This window comes from Labrus mixtus, unplaced genomic scaffold (assembly GCF_963584025.1).
Source record: "Labrus mixtus unplaced genomic scaffold, fLabMix1.1 SCAFFOLD_30, whole genome shotgun sequence".
NCBI lineage: Eukaryota > Metazoa > Chordata > Actinopteri > Labriformes > Labridae > Labrus > Labrus mixtus.
Genome location: NW_026870100.1, coordinates 1007501 through 1025000, shown reverse-complemented (window position 1 = coordinate 1025000; position 17500 = coordinate 1007501). Strand labels below are relative to the sequence as shown.

At 41.7% G+C, this 17500-nt stretch overlaps 13 non-coding genes and 12 pseudogenes across 13 annotated transcripts; all 25 read left to right on the top strand.

The window, feature by feature from the left end:
* The first annotated feature begins 5340 nt into the window (after positions 1 to 5340).
* On the top strand, positions 5341 to 5459 carry LOC132961293 (5S ribosomal RNA). The gene has a single exon (XR_009667661.1). It is a non-coding gene; the product is annotated as a 5S ribosomal RNA (ribosomal RNA).
* A 121-nt stretch (positions 5460 to 5580) lies between these two features.
* Positions 5581 to 5699, top strand: LOC132960670 (5S ribosomal RNA). The gene has a single exon (XR_009667438.1). It is a non-coding gene; the product is annotated as a 5S ribosomal RNA (ribosomal RNA).
* Positions 5700 to 5821: 122 nt separating this feature from the next.
* On the top strand, positions 5822 to 5940 carry LOC132961154 (5S ribosomal RNA). Its single transcript, XR_009667532.1, has one exon. It is a non-coding gene; the product is annotated as a 5S ribosomal RNA (ribosomal RNA).
* A 121-nt stretch (positions 5941 to 6061) lies between these two features.
* Positions 6062 to 6180, top strand: LOC132961126 (5S ribosomal RNA). Its single transcript, XR_009667505.1, has one exon. It is a non-coding gene; the product is annotated as a 5S ribosomal RNA (ribosomal RNA).
* A 121-nt stretch (positions 6181 to 6301) lies between these two features.
* LOC132960797 (5S ribosomal RNA) lies at positions 6302 to 6410 on the top strand (annotated as a pseudogene).
* A 6252-nt stretch (positions 6411 to 12662) lies between these two features.
* LOC132960796 (5S ribosomal RNA) lies at positions 12663 to 12771 on the top strand (annotated as a pseudogene).
* A 122-nt stretch (positions 12772 to 12893) lies between these two features.
* LOC132961244 (5S ribosomal RNA) lies at positions 12894 to 13012 on the top strand. Its single transcript, XR_009667616.1, has one exon. It is a non-coding gene; the product is annotated as a 5S ribosomal RNA (ribosomal RNA).
* Positions 13013 to 13133: 121 nt separating this feature from the next.
* On the top strand, positions 13134 to 13242 carry LOC132960729 (5S ribosomal RNA; annotated as a pseudogene).
* A 121-nt stretch (positions 13243 to 13363) lies between these two features.
* On the top strand, positions 13364 to 13472 carry LOC132961059 (5S ribosomal RNA; annotated as a pseudogene).
* Positions 13473 to 13595: 123 nt separating this feature from the next.
* LOC132960895 (5S ribosomal RNA) lies at positions 13596 to 13704 on the top strand (annotated as a pseudogene).
* A 121-nt stretch (positions 13705 to 13825) lies between these two features.
* On the top strand, positions 13826 to 13934 carry LOC132961040 (5S ribosomal RNA; annotated as a pseudogene).
* Positions 13935 to 14055: 121 nt separating this feature from the next.
* LOC132961404 (5S ribosomal RNA) lies at positions 14056 to 14174 on the top strand. Its single transcript, XR_009667768.1, has one exon. It is a non-coding gene; the product is annotated as a 5S ribosomal RNA (ribosomal RNA).
* A 122-nt stretch (positions 14175 to 14296) lies between these two features.
* On the top strand, positions 14297 to 14415 carry LOC132960818 (5S ribosomal RNA). Its single transcript, XR_009667460.1, has one exon. It is a non-coding gene; the product is annotated as a 5S ribosomal RNA (ribosomal RNA).
* Positions 14416 to 14536: 121 nt separating this feature from the next.
* On the top strand, positions 14537 to 14645 carry LOC132960697 (5S ribosomal RNA; annotated as a pseudogene).
* A 120-nt stretch (positions 14646 to 14765) lies between these two features.
* On the top strand, positions 14766 to 14874 carry LOC132960728 (5S ribosomal RNA; annotated as a pseudogene).
* Positions 14875 to 14995: 121 nt separating this feature from the next.
* On the top strand, positions 14996 to 15104 carry LOC132960990 (5S ribosomal RNA; annotated as a pseudogene).
* Positions 15105 to 15227: 123 nt separating this feature from the next.
* LOC132960838 (5S ribosomal RNA) lies at positions 15228 to 15336 on the top strand (annotated as a pseudogene).
* Positions 15337 to 15457: 121 nt separating this feature from the next.
* On the top strand, positions 15458 to 15566 carry LOC132961079 (5S ribosomal RNA; annotated as a pseudogene).
* Positions 15567 to 15688: 122 nt separating this feature from the next.
* Positions 15689 to 15807, top strand: LOC132961556 (5S ribosomal RNA). Its single transcript, XR_009667912.1, has one exon. It is a non-coding gene; the product is annotated as a 5S ribosomal RNA (ribosomal RNA).
* Positions 15808 to 15927: 120 nt separating this feature from the next.
* On the top strand, positions 15928 to 16046 carry LOC132961438 (5S ribosomal RNA). The gene has a single exon (XR_009667801.1). It is a non-coding gene; the product is annotated as a 5S ribosomal RNA (ribosomal RNA).
* A 120-nt stretch (positions 16047 to 16166) lies between these two features.
* LOC132960829 (5S ribosomal RNA) lies at positions 16167 to 16275 on the top strand (annotated as a pseudogene).
* Positions 16276 to 16627: 352 nt separating this feature from the next.
* Positions 16628 to 16746, top strand: LOC132961537 (5S ribosomal RNA). Its single transcript, XR_009667897.1, has one exon. It is a non-coding gene; the product is annotated as a 5S ribosomal RNA (ribosomal RNA).
* Positions 16747 to 16868: 122 nt separating this feature from the next.
* LOC132961546 (5S ribosomal RNA) lies at positions 16869 to 16987 on the top strand. The gene has a single exon (XR_009667906.1). It is a non-coding gene; the product is annotated as a 5S ribosomal RNA (ribosomal RNA).
* A 121-nt stretch (positions 16988 to 17108) lies between these two features.
* Positions 17109 to 17227, top strand: LOC132961119 (5S ribosomal RNA). The gene has a single exon (XR_009667498.1). It is a non-coding gene; the product is annotated as a 5S ribosomal RNA (ribosomal RNA).
* A 121-nt stretch (positions 17228 to 17348) lies between these two features.
* LOC132961401 (5S ribosomal RNA) lies at positions 17349 to 17467 on the top strand. The gene has a single exon (XR_009667765.1). It is a non-coding gene; the product is annotated as a 5S ribosomal RNA (ribosomal RNA).
* Positions 17468 to 17500: the final 33 nt, after the last annotated feature.

The window sequence follows — 17500 nt, the reverse complement described above, 5'->3', positions numbered from 1 at the left end:
TTTTTTAAACCTGCCAGCGTATATCACAGATGAAGAAATAGTTTGGAAGCTGACGGGATGGGGAGTGAAACCGACATCACCAATAAAACGCAGAATGTGGCCTGGAACAATGATAGCTGACGGAACGAGGTTTGTCCGGGTCAGATTTAATGACCAGGTACAGTCACTCCCTTACTCGCTCGTTTTTCGCTGCTTCTGCTGTCCTCCCTCTCCAGCCAGCTCCGGCGTCTCCAGCTCGCACTCTGACGCCCGTTCTCCTCCGCTCTCTCCGCTCTGCTCCATTTCTCCGTCACTGTTCTCGTCTTCTCTGATCTCCTTCCTGCTTGCTCCGATCACCTCCTTCTCCTCCGCCTCCTCCTCGTACACCTCCTCCGCCTCGTCTTCATCCTCGTACACCTCCTCCACCTCGTTCTTGCTTTCCTCTCCGTTCTCACACTCACATTCATTTTCTCTTTTTTTACAGTTTGTGCATTTTGTGCTGTTCGCGCTGCACTCTCGCGCAAAGTGTCCCTGCACCCCACAGTTGTGGCACATAAATTCTGGACACTCTCTCAGGATGTGTCCCGGCTGGATGCACATCCTGCACACTTTTTGTTGTCTATCATGTATTACTCTAAAGTATTCGTTCCCCATCACAGTGTTAAACTTTGTGGAGAGAGGGAAAAAAGGAGACGGAAGGGACGTGGCAGAAGACCCGGGGGTAAGCATGAGCACAGAGGGGAGGGAGATGCCTGAGAGTGGTGTTGGACAGGCGGGAGGGAGAAAAATCACGCTAAATAATACGGGTAAAAGCACCAGTCCCAATGAAACGGACAGCGAAATGGATGTGAGTGAACTGGCGAGTGCGCAAAAAAGACTAAGTCTTGGACAACGAAAAAAGTTGGTGAAAAAATTGAAATGTAAGGACAAATAATGACTGACAATAACCCCTGTAAATCCGTTTTTTTTGTTTTTATTTTTATGATAATGGCCTTTAATTTATTTTCGATAAACGTGAATGGACTAAGGAACAAAGAAAAAAGACATGCGATTCTTTCCTTGCAGAATGACGTTTTGTGCCTGCAGGAGACCAGGTGGGATGATTCCCTGGTGGAAGACATAAAAAAAGACTTTGTGGGCCATATTTTCTGCTCCAATGGCACGTCGAGGGCGAGAGGAGTGGCGGTTTTAGTCAAAACGGGTCGGGTAACAGGGGTAAATTTGGTTTATGGAGACAAAGAAGGAAGAATAATAGTAATAGACTGTGTGTATGAAACGAAAAATATAAGAATCATAAATATATATGCACCGAATGGAGAAAAAGAAAGGAAAACATTCTTCATTGCAATAAGCAAATGGTGGGAAAGGAATTGTATAATAATCGGTGACTTTAATGTGGCGATGACACCCACCGATGTGTCAAAAAATAATGTGTTTAAGGGGGATGTGAGCAGGGGGACACTTAAAGATATAATGATAACGAAACAATGCATTGATATTTGGAGATTGCTACATCCATGGGAGAGGGTGTTCTCCAGGAGACAAATTGTACTGAATAGATTAAAACAATCTAGAATAGATTATGCTTTGGTGACATGCGAGGTAGTGAGGTGGATTAAAGAAGTTGAATATAAAACTAATATGTGGAGCGATCACGCTGGAATAGAAATCACGTTTAGAAAAGAAACGAATGTACGTAAAGGAGGGATATGGTGCTTTAATGCAAGCTTGCTGGATGATGGAATGTTTGTGAAAAGTATGGAAAGATTGTTGAATGATGTGGGATATGAGTGGAATGAGAGTGAAGATATGAATGTGTGGTGGGATAGTGTAAAAGTCAGAATTAAAAAAAAGTGTATCAATTATAGTAAAGAGAAAAAGTGGAGAGAAAATAGAAAGGAAGAGAATTTGAGAAAACAACTAAGTGAGGAAATAGCATCGCTTGACAGTGTAGATAATGTAGATGTCGAAAAATACATACATTTAAAAGAACAGTTGGGAGTGATTGAACTTAAAAAGAGTAGGGGTGCAGCCATTAGGAGTAAAATACAATATATGTATGAGGGGGAGAGGAGTACAGCCTTTTTTTTAGGTCTGGAAAAACAAAAACAAAAAAGAACAGAAATAAACGAATTATTAAATGAAGCAGGTAAAAGTGTGACAGATAAAAAGGGAATTTTAGAAATAGTAAAGGGCTATTATGAAAGCCTGTTTTCGAGACAGGAGTGTGATAGCGTGAGTGTGAACAGAGCTTTGGGTGCCTTAAAGAAAAAACTAAGCGAGGACGATAAAATGTGGTGTGATTGTGAGTTTACAGAGGGAGAAATCAGAAGTGCTTTAGAGGGGTTAAACAAAAACAAAAGTCCTGGGAGCGATGGCCTAACTGCGGAATTCTACCAAGCTTTCAAAGAGCAGCTGGTGCCCTTGGTGAACAAATTGAGTAAATATATGGAAAAAGTGAAACATATACCAAAAAGTTTAGGGGAAGGGGTGGTTACTATTTTTTACAAAAACAAGGGGGACAATAAAAATCTGGACAACTACAGACCAATCAGCCTACTCAACACAGACTACAAAATCATAGCGAAAACAATAGCCAATAGAATCAGGGAGGTAATAGGAACAATCATAGAACAAACACAATCATACAGTATACCAAACAGAGACATAGCAGACTCAATCATTTCAATAAAACAGACGGTCAGGGATATGGAAGGGGAGGGGGGAATATGGCTAGGGATTGATTTAAATAAAGCTTTTGACAGAGTAGATCACGGGTTCATGGGGAAGGTGTTAGAGAAGTTTGGATTCGGGGAGAGAATGAGAGAATGGATAAATATGTTGTATACAGGAGCGGAAAGCAAGATAAAATGTAACGGGGAACTAACTGATTCTTTTAAAATATCAAGGTCAGTGAGACAAGGATGTCCGATGTCAGCGCTGTTGTACAGCTTGGTAGCAGAGCCGCTGGCAGCACTGATATCGGAAGACGTAAACATAAAAGGTATAGGTAAGGAAAACGTAAAAATAATACAGTATGCAGATGACGTGAATATAATGGTAAAAGGAGAGGAGGATATAGAATTGATATTAAAACATGTACAAACTTATGAAAGAGCATCTGGGGCAAAAGTAAATGAAAATAAGTCAGAAATTATGTTACTAGGTAAGGAATCCAATCTAGTTAATAAGTGGGGATTTAAAACGGTGTGTGAGAGAAGAAAAGTGTTGGGAGTGAATATGGGGAAAAATGAGAATGAATGTGATGATGTAACATGGAAAGAGGTGGTGGGTAAAATTAAAAAAACATTGAATTTGTGGAAAGCGAGGGGTCTATTGTTGAGAGGAAGGGTAGCCGTAACAAATGCTCTCGTGTTGTCCAAAGTGAATCATGCGCTGAGTACTTGTACGCTTCCGGACTGGGCCTTTAAGGAGATTTCAAAGACCATTAGGGACTTTATTTGGAAAAACAAAGCAGCAAGTATAGCTCACAAAACAATAATAGGGGCTAAAGATCAGGGGGGGCTAGCTTTGATTGATTTACTTACAAAAAAAGTAGCACTAAGAGTCAAATTGATAGGCAAATTTATGGACCAGAACCGGAACGTAGTTTGGAAAAACCACTTCAAACAATATCTGTGCAGTTTTGGACTCTACAACGAGGACAACCTGTACCAGATCAATAACCCGGATTCATTTAAACACTTGCCACGGTTTTTCCAGGAAGTACTCAGTGCGTGGTATCAGGTTTCATCCTGGACTGTACCAGAGTGCGGAACGAGAGGGTCAGTGCTACGACTGCCCTTCCTCTCGAGCCCGTATTTTAAAAATGGGGAGAGGGTAATTAAGTGTGAAGCTATGTCGAAAGCGGGATATATTAGAATAAGGGATTTACTGAACTGTGGGGGGGATTTTGATTTACAAATGGTGGTGAGGGGTTTAAAAAATAAAGGGTGTGTGTGCAGAAAGGATGTGATTGAGAGAGTGTTTGCAAATGTAAAATTGTCTTTGTCGAGCGAATGGGAAAAATTAATCAAAGAGAAGGAGGGAGTGATGCAGGACGATGTGGGGGGGATCTCCCTGTGCCTAGGGGAGAAGAAACACAACATTACAGATGTCACTACAAAAATTTGGTATAGGTGCGCAATCACACATAGAATACAGAAACCCACATCCGAAGTAAAATGGACAGACACATACCCGGACATAACAAGCAACATGATATGGAAGAACATTAACATTCCGCATACACCACATGCAATATTTGACCTAGATTTCAAACTGAGGCACAGGAGGATCTTCACCTGCATCGTCCTGCATCAGATCCATAAGGAGAGGTATGAAAGAAAGTGTTGTGTATGTGAAAGTACGGATGAGGATTTAATACATTTGTTTGTTACGTGTGGGGAATTGGTTTATTTTTGGGGAAAAATAAGAGAAATGTTGGGGAAATGCAGTAAGAATGAGTGTTGGAATGAAAGGGGGTGGGAATTGTCGGTGTTGTTGGGGGTGGGAACAAAACAAAAAAATCACAATGTAATGAATATAATTTTGGCTTTTGCAAGAAAAGCGGTTTTTAACAGAAGGAATTATGCACTCTATGAAAGTAAGAAAATGAATGTGTGGAGAATGTTTGTGAATGAATGGAAAGCACATCTTAAATTGTTGTACATAGCGAATGAGAGTGAGTTTGTGAGAATGTTTGTGGAAGGTGCGAATGTGTGTAGAGTAAATGAGGAGGGAATTATGTGGGATGTCTAAATTATTTTGTTTTTGTTTTTTTGGTACGAGGGCTTCTTTTTTGGTCATGGGGAAAATGGGTGATTTGATTTGGTGGTTTTTTTTTTCTCAGTGGTTTTTTGAGAATACTGTGGGGTTTTTGTATGTTTTTGTGGTTTGTTTTCAGAGGGGTGTTTGCTTTGGGGGAGGGACTCAGAAGAGTTGTCATGAGTTGGGGGTATCAGGGGTGGTTTGAGTTTTTTTTCCTGATGCTATGTTTTTATTGTTTTTAGGGTGCCGTTTGCGTCAGAGGGGAGGTTTAATTTAGAGGGTGTATGTATTGTAATAGCATTTGTTGTAAATGATGTGAAAGAATTATAAATGTTTTTGTAATTTTGATAATAAAAGATAAAAAAAAAAAAAACACGCCTGATCTCGTCCGATCTCGGAAGCTAAGCAGGGTAGGGCCTGGTTAGTACTTGGATGGGAGACCGCCTGGGAATACCAGACGCTGTAAGCTTTTTCATTTTTTTGATCATATGTTTTTTTTTTATCATATAGAGACATATTCACATGTCCAAAAATTTAGCCAGAATCAAGGGCATGACATCTTTAAAAGGCCCCTTTCTGCACACAATAATGGCTTACGGCCATACCATCCTGAACACGCCCGATCTCGTCCGATCTCGGAAGCTATGCAGGGTCGGGCCTGGTTAGTACTTGGATGGGAGACCGCCTGGGAATACCAGGTGCTGTAAGCTTTGTCATTTTTTTGATCATATGTTTTTTTTTATCATATAGAGACATATTCACATGTCCAAAAATTCAGCCAGAATCAAGGGCATGACATCTTTAAAAGGCCCCTTTCTGCACACAATAATGGCTTACGGCCATACCGCCCTGAACACGCCCGATCGCGTCCAATCTGAGAAGCTAAGCAGGGTCGGGCCTGGTTAGTACTTGGATGGGAGACCGCCTGGGAATACCAGGTGCTGTAAGCTTTTTCATTTTGTTTGATCATATGTTTTTTTTTATCATATAGAGACATATTCACATGTCCAAAAATTCAGCCAGAATCAAGGGCATGACATCTTTAAAAGGCCCCTTTCTGCACACAATAATGGCTTACGGCCATACCACCCTGAACACGCCCGATCTCGTCAGATCTCGGAAGCTAAGCAGGGTCGGTCCTGGTTAGTACTTGGATGGGAGACCGCCTGGGAATACCAGGTGCTGTAAGCTTTTTCATTTTTTTTTATCATATGTTTTTTTTATCATACAGAGACATATTCACATGTCCAAAAATTCAGCCAGAATCAAGGGCATGACATTTTTAAAAGGCCCCTTTCTGCACACAATAATGGCTTACAGCCATACCACCCTGAACACGCCTGATCTCGTCCGATCTCGGAAGCTAAGCAGGGTAGGGCCTGGTTAGTACTTGAATGGGAGACCGCCTGGGAATACCAGGTGCTGTAAGCTTTTTCATTTTTTTTGATCATATGTTTTTTTTATCATATAGAGACATATTCACATGTCCAAAAATTCAGCCAGAATCAAGGGCATGACATCTTTAAAAGGCCCCTGTCTGCACACAATAATGGCTTACGGCCATACCACCCTGAACACGCCCGATCTCGGAAGCTAAGCAAGGTCAGGCCTGGTTAGTACTTGGATGGGAGACCGCCTGGGAATACCAGGTGCTGTAAGCTTTTTCATTTTTTTGATCATATGTTTTTTTTTTTTCATATAGAGACATATTCACATGTCCAAAAATTCAGCCAGAATCAAGGGCATGACATCTTTAAAAGTCCCCTTTCTGCACACAATAATGGCTTATGGCCATACCACCCTGAACACGCCCCTTTTGCTGTCAGAGTTTGTGTGGTGCTGAAGGAGAGCTGACGTGTCAGTACTGAGCAGGACAGCTGGACTAATTTGTTTGTTTTTTGGATGCGCTTTGGATTTATTTAAATACCTCAGATTGTGAGTGAATGTCCCCCAGCAGTCACTGACTGTTAGGGGGATCGTTTTTCTTTTCACCTTTTTTCCTGTTTTTTTTCCACAATTTTGTGAAGAATTTTTGTTTTTTGTGAATGTTTGCTCGTATGTCGCGAGCAAACTCACACGGACGGATCACAAAGATGACAGGACCACGGACTGGAGAGATGGAAAAAGGAAAAGAGAACGGACAACAACGTGAACAAACAAACATGGCACTGAAACAAAGGAATGGATTAAACGACAACGAGAAGAACGACGGACAAAAAGGACGGATGAAAACGGCAAATGAAACAGGGAACGGAATGGATGACAGAGAGAGAGGAAGAGAGAGGAGCGGCGGGCTGATTGCTCCGCATGCAGAGAATGGGAGAGGTGGCGAGAGAGCAGAAAAAGAGGAAGCAAAAGTGTCTTTTGAGAGAAAACTAACACTAAACATTGAAATGGTGGGAGACAAAGTTCCTCTAAATCACGTCATGAGCAACATAAAAATGATCTGTGGGGGCCTGCTGGCGTGCAGAACCCTGGGACCTGAAAAACTGGAGGTGACGGTGAGCAACATTAAAGGAAAGGAAAGGCTGCTGGATGGATTTAAGATCGGAGAGACCAGAGTCGTGGCGAGAGAACTAAATAATGATGAGCTGGTGGTGTCTTTTTTAAACCTGCCAGCGTATATCACAGATGAAGAAATAGTTTGGAAGCTGACGGGATGGGGAGTGAAACCGACATCACCAATAAAACGCAGAATGTGGCCTGGAACAATGATAGCTGGCGGAACGAGGTTTGTCCGGGTCAGATTTAATGACCAGGTACAGTCACTCCCTTACTCCACAAAGTTTAACACTGTGATGGGGAACGAATACTTTAGAGTAATACATGATAGACAACAAAAAGTGTGCAGGATGTGCATCCAGCCGGGACACATCCTGAGAGAGTGTCCAGAATTTATGTGCCACAACTGTGGGGTGCAGGGACACTTTGCGCGAGAGTGCAGCGCGAACAGCACAAAATGCACAAACTGTAAAAAAAGAGAAAATGAATGTGAGTGTGAGAACGGAGAGGAGAGCAAGAACGAGGTGGAGGAGGTGTACGAGGATGAAGACGAGGCGGAGGAGGTGTACGAGGAGGAGGCGGAGGAGAAGGAGGTGATCGGAGCAAGCAGGAAGGAGATCAGAGAAGACGAGAACAGTGACGGAGAAATGGAGCAGAGCAGAGAGAGCGGAGGAGAACGGGCGTCAGAGTGCGAGCTGGAGACGCCGGAGCTGGCTGGAGAGGGAGGACAGCAGAAGCAGCGAAAAACGAGCGAGAGAGGGAAAAAAGGAGACGGAAGGGACGTGGCAGAAGACCCGGGGGTAAGCATGAGCACAGAGGGGAGGGAGATGCCTGAGAGTGGTGTTGGACAGGCGGGAGGGAGAAAAATCACGCTAAATAATACGGGTAAAAGCACCATTCCCAATGAAACGGGCAGCGAAATGGATGTGGGTGAACTGGCGAGTGCGCAAAAAAGACTAAGTCTTGGACAACGAAAAAAGTTGGTGAAAAAATTGAAATGTAAGGACAAATAATGACTGACAATAACCCCTGTAAATCCGTTTTTTTTGTTTTTATTTTTATGATAATGGCCTTTAATTTATTTTCGATTAACGTGAATGGACTAAGGAACAAAGAAAAAAGACATGCGATTCTTTCCTTGCAGAATGACGTTTTGTGCCTGCAGGAGACCAGGTGGAAGACATAAAAAAAGACTTTGTGGGCCATATTTTCTGCTCCAATGGCACGTCGAGGGCGAGAGGAGTGGCGGTTTTAGTCAAAACGGGTCGGGTAACAGGGGTAAATTTGGTTTATGGAGACAAAGAAGGAAGAATAATAGTAATAGACTGTGTGTATGAAACGAAAAATATAAGAATCATAAATATATATGCACCGAATGGAGAAAAAGAAAGGAAAACGTTCTTCATTGCAATAAGCAAATGGTGGGAAAGGAATTGTATAATAATCGGTGACTTTAATGTGGCGATGACACCCACCGATGTGTCAAAAAATAATGTGTTTAAGGGGGATGTGAGCAGGGGGACACTTAAAGATATAATGATAACGAAACAATGCATTGATATTTGGAGATTGCTACATCCATGGGAGAGGGTGTTCTCCAGGAGACAAATTGTACTAAATAGATTAAAACAATCTAGAATAGATTATGCTTTGGTGACATGCGAGGTAGTGAGGTGGATTAAAGAAGTTGAATATAAAACTAATATGTGGAGCGATCACGCTGGAATAGAAATCACGTTTAGAAAAGAAACGAATGTACGTAAAGGAGGGATATGGTGCTTTAATGCAAGCTTGCTGGATGATGGAATGTTTGTGAAAAGTATGGAAAGATTGTTGAATGATGTGGGATATGAGTGGAATGAGAGTGAAGATATGAATGTGTGGTGGGATAGTGTAAAAGTCAGAATTAAAAAAAAGTGTATCAATTATAGTAAAGAGAAAAAGTGGAGAGAAAATAGAAAGGAAGAGAATTTGAGAAAACAACTAAGTGAGGAAATAGCATCGCTTGACAGTGTAGATAATGTAGGTGTCGAAAAATACATACATTTAAAAGAACAGTTGGGAGTGATTGAACTTAAAAAGAGTAGGGGTGCAGCCATTAGGAGTAAAATACAATATATGTATGAGGGGGAGAGGAGTACAGCCTTTTTTTTAGGTCTGGAAAAACAAAAACAAAAAAGAACAGAAATAAACGAATTATTAAATGAAGCAGGTAAAAGTGTGACAGATAAAAAGGGAATTTTAGAAATAGTAAAGGGCTATTATGAAAGCCTGTTTTCGAGACAGGAGTGTGATAGCGTGAGTGTGAACAGAGCTTTGGGTGCCTTAAAGAAAAAACTAAGCGAGGACGATAAAATGTGGTGTGATTGTGAGTTTACAGAGGGAGAAATCAGAAGTGCTTTAGAGGGGTTAAACAAAAACAAAAGTCCTGGGAGCGATGGCCTAACTGCGGAATTCTACCAAGCTTTCAAAGAGCAGCTGGTGCCCTTGGTGAACAAATTGAGTAAATATATGGAAAAAGTGAAACATATACCAAAAAGTTTAGGGGAAGGGGTGGTTACTATTTTTTACAAAAACAAGGGGGACAATAAAAATCTGGACAACTACAGACCAATCAGCCTACTCAACACAGACTACAAAATCATAGCGAAAACAATAGCCAATAGAATCAGGGAGGTAATAGGAACAATCATAGAACAAACACAATCATACAGTATACCAAACAGAGACATAGCAGACTCAATCATTTCAATAAAACAGACGGTCAGGGATATGGAAGGGGAGGGGGGAATATGGCTAGGGATTGATTTAAATAAAGCTTTTGACAGAGTAGATCACGGGTTCATGGGGAAGGTGTTAGAGAAGTTTGGATTCGGAGAGAGAATGAGAGAATGGATAAATATGTTGTATACAGGAGCGGAAAGCAAGATAAAATGTAACGGGGAACTAACTGATTCTTTTAAAATATCAAGGTCAGTGAGACAAGGATGTCCGATGTCAGCGCTGTTGTACAGCTTGGTACCAGAGCCGCTGGCAGCACTGATATCGGAAGACGTAAACATAAAAGGTATAGGTAAGGAAAACGTAAAAATAATACAGTATGCAGATGACGTGAATATAATGGTAAAAGGAGAGGAGGATATAGAATTAATATTAAAACATGTACAAACTTATGAAAGAGCATCTGGGGCTAAAGTAAATGAAAATAAGTCAGAAATTATGTTACTAGGTAAGGAATCCAATCTAGTTAATAAGTGGGGATTTAAAACGGTGTGTGAGAGAAGAAAAGTGTTGGGAGTGAATATGGGGAAAAATGAGAATGAATGTGATGATATAACATGGAAAGAGGTGGTGGGTAAAATTAAAAAAACATTGAATTTGTGGAAAGCGAGGGGTCTATTGTTGAGAGGAAGGGTAGCCGTAACAAATGCTCTCGTGTTGTCCAAAGTGAATCATGCGCTGAGTACTTGTACGCTTCCGGACTGGGCCTTTAAGGAGATTTCAAAGACCATTAGGGACTTTATTTGGAAAAACAAAGCAGCGAGTATAGCTCACAAAACAATAATAGGGGCTAAAGATCAGGGGGGGCTAGCTTTGATTGATTTACTTACAAAAAAAGTAGCACTAAGAGTCAAATTGATAGGCAAATTTATGGACCAGAACCGGAACGTAGTTTGGAAAAACCACTTCAAACAATATCTGTGCAGTTTTGGACTCTACAACGAGGACAACCTGTACCAGATCAATAACCCGGATTCATTTAAACACTTGCCACGGTTTTTCCAGGAAGTACTCAGTGCGTGGTATCAGGTTTCATCCTGGACTGTACCAGAGTGCGGAACGAGAGGGTCAGTGCTACGACTGCCCTTCCTCTCGAGCCCGTATTTTAAAAATGGGGAGAGGGTAATTAAGTGTGAAGCTATGTCGAAAGCGGGATATATTAGAATAAGGGATTTACTGAACTGTGGGGGGGATTTTGATTTACAAATGGTGGTGAGGGGTTTAAAAAATAAAGGGTGTGTGTGCAGAAAGGATGTGATTGAGGGAGTGTTTGCAAATGTAAAATTGTCTTTGTCGAGCGAATGGGAAAAATTAATCAAAGAGAAGGAGGGAGTGATGCAGGACGATGTGGGGGGGATCTCCCTGTGCCTAGGGGAGAAGAAACACAACATTATAGATGTCACTACAAAAATTTGGTATAGGTGCGCAATCACACATAGAATACAGAAACCCACATCCGAAGTAAAATGGACAGACACATACCCGGACATAACAAGCAACATGATATGGAAGAACATTAACATTCCGCATACACCACATGCAATATTTGACCTAGATTTCAAACTGAGGCACAGGAGGATCTTCACCTGCATCGTCCTGCATCAGATCCATAAGGAGAGGTATGAAAGAAAGTGTTGTGTATGTGAAAGTACGGATGAGGATTTAATACATTTGTTTGTTACGTGTGGGGAATTGGTTTATTTTTGGGGAAAAATAAGAGAAATGTTGAGGAAATGCAGTAAGAATGAGTGTTGGAATGAAAGGGGGTGGGAATTGTCGGTGTTGTTGGGGGTGGGAACAAAACAAAAAAATCACAATGTAATGAATATAATTTTGGCTTTTGCAAGAAAAGCGGTTTTTAACAGGAGGAATTATGCACTGTATGAAAGTAAGAAAATGAATGTGTGGAGAATGTTTGTGAATGAATGGAAAGCACATCTTAAATTACTGTACATAGCGAATGAGAGTGAGTTTGTGAGAATGTTTGTGGAAGGTGCGAATGTGTGTAGAGTAAACGAGGAGGGAATTATGTGGGATGTCTAAATTATTTTGTTTTTGGTTTTTTTGGTACGAGGGCTTCTTTTTTGGTCATGGGGAAAATGGGTGATTTGATTTGGGTTTTTTTTTTTCTCAGTGGTTTTTTGAGAATACTGTGGGGTTTTTGTATGTTTTTGTGGTTTGTTTTCAGAGGGGTGTTTGCTTTGGGGGAGGGACTCAGAAGAGTTGTCATGAGTTGGGGGTATCAGGGGTGATTTGAGTTTTTTTTTCTGATGCTATGTTTTTATTGTTTTTAGGGTGCCGTTTGCGTCAGAGGGGAGGTTTAATTTAGAGGGTGTATGTATTATAATAACATTTGTTGTAAATGATGTGAAAGAATTATAAATGTTTTTGTAATTTTGATAATAAAAGATAAAAAAAAAAACACGCCTGATCTCGTCCGATCTCGGAAGCTAAGCAGGGTAGGGCCTGGTTAGTACTTGGATGGGAGACCGCCAGGTGCTGTAAGTTTTTTCATTTTTTTGATCATTTGTTTTTTTTTTATCATATAGAGACATATTCACATGTTCAAAACTTCAGCCAGAATCAAGGGCATGACATCTTTAAAAGTCCCCTGTCTGCACACAATAATGGCTTACGGCCATACCACCCTGAACACGCCCGATCTCGGAAGCTAAGCAAGGTCAGGCCTGGTTAGTACTTGGATGGGAGACCGCCTGGGAATACCAGGTGCTGTAAGCTTTTTCATTTTTTTGATCATATGTTTTTTTTTTTTCATATAGAGACATATTCACATGTCCAAAAATTCAGCCAGAATCAAGGGCATGACATCTTTAAAAGGCTCCTTTCTGCACACAATAATGGCTTATGGCCATACCACCCTGAACACGCCCGATCTCGTCCGATCTCAGAAGCTAAGCAGGGTCGGGCCTGGTTAGTACTTGGATGGGAGACCGCCTGGGAATACCAGGTGCTGTAAGCTTTTTCATTTTTTTGATGATATGTTTTTTTTTATCATATAGAGACATATTCACATGTCCAAAAATTCAGCCAGAATCAAGGGCATGACATCTTTAAAAGGCCCCTTTCTGCACACAATAATGGCTTACGGCCATACCACCCTGAACTCATCCGATCTCGGAAGCTAAGCAGGGTCGGGCCTGGTTAGTACTTAGATGGGAGACCGCCTGGGAATACCAGGTGCTGTAAGCTTTTTCATTTTTTTGATCATATGTTTTTTTTTATCATATAGAGACATATTCACATGTCCAAAAATTCAGCCAGAATCAAGGGCATGACATCTTTAAAAGGCCCCTTTCTGCACACAATAATGTCTTACGGCCATACAACCCTGAACTCGTCCGATCTCAGAAGGTAAGCAGGGTCGGGCCAGGTTAGTACTTTGATAGGAGACAGCCTGGGAATACCAGGTGCTGTAAGCTTCTTCATTTTTTTGATCATATGTTTTTTTTTTTATCATATAGAGACATATTCACATGTCCAAAAATTCAGCCAGAATCAAGAGCATGACATCTTTAAAAGGCCCCTTTCTGCACACAATAATGGCTTATGGCCATACCACCCTGAACTCGTCCGATCTTGGAAGCTAAGCAGGGTGGGGCCTGGTTAGTACTTGAATGGGAGACCGCCTGGGAATACCAGGTGCTGTAAGCTTTTTCATTTTTTTGATCATATGTTTTTTTTTATCATATAGAGACATATTCACATGTCCTAAAATTCAGCCAGAATCAAGGGCATGACATCTTTAAAAGGCCCCTTTTTGCACACAATAATGGCTTACGGCCATACAACCCTGAACTCATCCAATCTTGGAAGCTAAGCAGGGTCGGGCCTGGTTACTAGTTGGATGGGAGACTGCCTGGGAATACCAGGTGCTGTAAGCTTTTTCATTTTTTTGATCATACGTTTTTTTTGATCATATAGAGACATATTCACATGTCCAAAAATTCAGCCAGAATCAAGGGCATGACATCTTTAAAAGGCCCCTCTCTGCACACAATAATGGCTTACGGCCATACCACCCTGAACACGCCTGATCTCGTCCGATCTCGGAAGCTAAGCAGGGTATGGCCTGGTTAGTACCTGGATGGGAGACCGCCTGGGAATACCAGGTGCTGTAAGTTTTTTCATTTTTTTGATCATATGTTTTTTTTTTATCATATAGAGACATATTCACATGTCCAAAAATTCAGCCAGAATCAAGGGCATGACATCTTTAAAAGGCCCCTTTCTGCATACAATAATGGCTTACGGCCATACCACCCTGAACACGCCCGATCTCGTCCGATCTCGGAAGCTAAGCAGGGTCGGGCCTGGTTAGTACTTGGATGGGAGACCGCCTGGGAATACCAGGTGCTGTAAGCTTTTTCATTTTTTTGATGATATGTTTTTTTTTATCATATAGAGACATATTCACATGTCCAAAAATTCAGCCAGAATCAAGGGCATGACATCTTTAAAAGGCCCCTTTCTGCACACAATAATGACTTATGGCCATACCACCCTGAACACGCCCGATCTCGGAAGCTAAGCAGGGTCGGGCCTGGTTAGTACTTGGATGGGAGACCGCCTGGGAATACCAGGTGCTGTAAGCTTTTTCATTTTTTTGATCATATGTTTTTTTTTTATCATATAGAGACATATTCACATGTCCAAAAATTCAGCCAGAATCAAGGGCATGACATCTTTAAGGCCCATTTCTGCACACAATAATGGCTTACGGCCATACCACCCTGAACTCATCCGATCTCGGAAGCTAAGCAGGGTCGGGCCTGGTTAGTACTTAGATGGGAGACCGCCTGGGAATACCAGGTGCTGTAAGCTTTTTCATTTTTTTGATCATATGTTTTTTTTTATCATATAGAGACATATTCACATGTCCAAAAATTCAGCCAGAATCAAGGGCATGACATCTTTAAAAGGCCCCTTTCTGCACACAATAATGGCTTACGGCCATACAACCCTGAACTCGTCCGATCTCAGAAGGTAAGCAGGGTCGGGCCAGGTTAGTACTTGGATGGGAGACAGCCTGGGAATACCAGGTGCTGTAAGCTTCTTCATTTTTTTGATCATATGTTTTTTTTTTTATCATATAGAGACATATTCACATGTCCAAAAATTCAGCCAGAATCAAGAGCATGACATCTTTAAAAGGCCCCTTTCTGCACACAATAATGGCTTATGGCCATACCACCCTGAACTCATCCGATCTTGGAAGCTAAGCAGGGTGGGGCCTGGTTAGTACTTGAATGGGAGACCGCCTGGGAATACCAGGTGCTGTAAGCTTTTTCATTTTTTTGATCATATGTTTTTTTTTATCATATAGAGACATATTCACATGTCCAAAAATTCAGCCAGAATCAAGGGCATGACATCTTTAAAAGGCCCCTTTCTGCACACAATAATGGCTTACGGCCATACAACCCTGAACTCATCCAATCTTGGAAGCTAAGCAGGGTCGGGCTTGGTTACTAGTTGGATGGGAGACTACCTGGGAATACCAGGTGCTGTAAGCTTTTTCATTTTTTTGATCATACGTTTTTTTTTTATCATATAGAGACATATTCACATGTCCAAAAATTCAGCCAGAATCAAGGGCATGACATCTTTAAAAGGCCCCTTTCTGCACACAATAACAGCTTATGGCCATACCATCCTGAACACGACCGTTCTCGTCCGATCTCGGAAGCTAAGCAGGGTCGGGCCTGGTTAGTACTTGGATGGGAGACCGCCTGGGAATACCAGGTGCTCTAAGCTTTTTAATTTTTTTGATGATATGTTTTTTTTATCATATAGAGACATATTCACATGTCCAAAAATTCAGCCAGAATCAAGGGCATGACATCTTTAAAAGGCCCCTGTCTGCACACAATAATGGCTTATGGCCATACCACCCTGAACACGCCCGATCTCTTCCGATCTCGGAAGCTAAGCAAGGTCAGGCCTGGTTAGTACTTGGATGGGAGACCGCCTGGGAATACCAGGTGCTGTAAGCTTTTTCATTTTTTTGATCATATGTTTTTTTTTGATCAAATAGAGACATATTCACATGTCCAAAAATTCAGCCAGAATCAAGGGAATGACATCGTTAAGGCCCATTTCTGCACACAATAATGGCTTACGGCCATACCACCCTGAACTCGTCCGATCTCGGAAGCTAAGCATGGTCGGGCCTGGTTAGTACTTAGATGGGAGACCGCCTGGGAATACCAGGTGCTGTAAGCTTTTTCATTTTTTTGATCATATGTTTTTTTTATCATATAGAGACATATTCACATGTCCAAAAATTCAGCCAGAATCAAGGGCATGACATCTTTAAAAGGCCCCTGTCTGCACACAATAATGGCTTAAGGACATACCACCCTGAACTTGTCCGATCTCGGAAGCTAAGCAGCGTCTGGCCTGGTTAGTACTTGGATGGGAGACCACCTGGGAATACCAGGTGCTGTAAGCTTTTTCATTTTTTTTGATCATATGTTCTTTTTTTATCATATAGAGACATATTCACATGTCCAAAAATTCAGCCAGAATCAAGGGCATGAGATCTTTAAAAGGCCCCTGTCTGCACACAATAACAGCTTACGGCCATACCACCCTGAACACGCCTGATCTCGTCCGATCTCGGAAGCTAAGCAGGGTAGGGCCTGGTTAGTACTTGGATGGGAGACCGCCTGGGAATACCAGGTGCTGTAAGCTTTTTCATTTTTTTGATCATATGTTTTTTTTTTATCATATAGAGACATATTCACATGTCCAAAAATTCAACCAGAATCAAGGGCATGACATCTTTAAAAGGCCCCTTTCTGCACACAATAATGGCTTACGGCCATACCACCCTGAACACGCCCAATCTCGTCCGATCTCAGAAGCTAAGCAGGGTCGGGCCTGGTTAGTACTTGAATGGGAGACCGCCTGGGAATACCAGATGCTGTAAGCTTTTTTTATTTTTTTGATCATATGTTTTTTTTATCATAGAGAGACATATTCACATGTCCACAAATTCAGCCAGAATCAAGGGCATGACATCTTTAAAAGGCCCCTGTCTGCACACAATAATGGCTTACGGCCATACCACCCTGAACACGCCCGATCTCGTCCGATCTCGGAAGCAAAGCAGGGTCGGGCCTGGTTAGTACTTGGATGGGAGACCACCTGGGAATACCAGGTGCTGTAAGCGTTTTCATTTTTTTGATCATATGTTTTTTTTTATCATATAGAGACATATTCACATGTCCAAAAATTCAGCCAGAATCAAGGGCATGACATCTTTAAAAGGCCCCTGTCTGCACACAATAATGGCTTATGGCCATACCACCCTGAACACGCCTGATCTTGTCCGATCTCAGAAGCTAAGCAGGCTAGGGCCTGGTTAGTACTTGGATGGGAGACCGCCTGGGAATACCAGGTGCTGTAAGCTTTTTCATTTTTTTGATCATATGTTTTTTTTTTA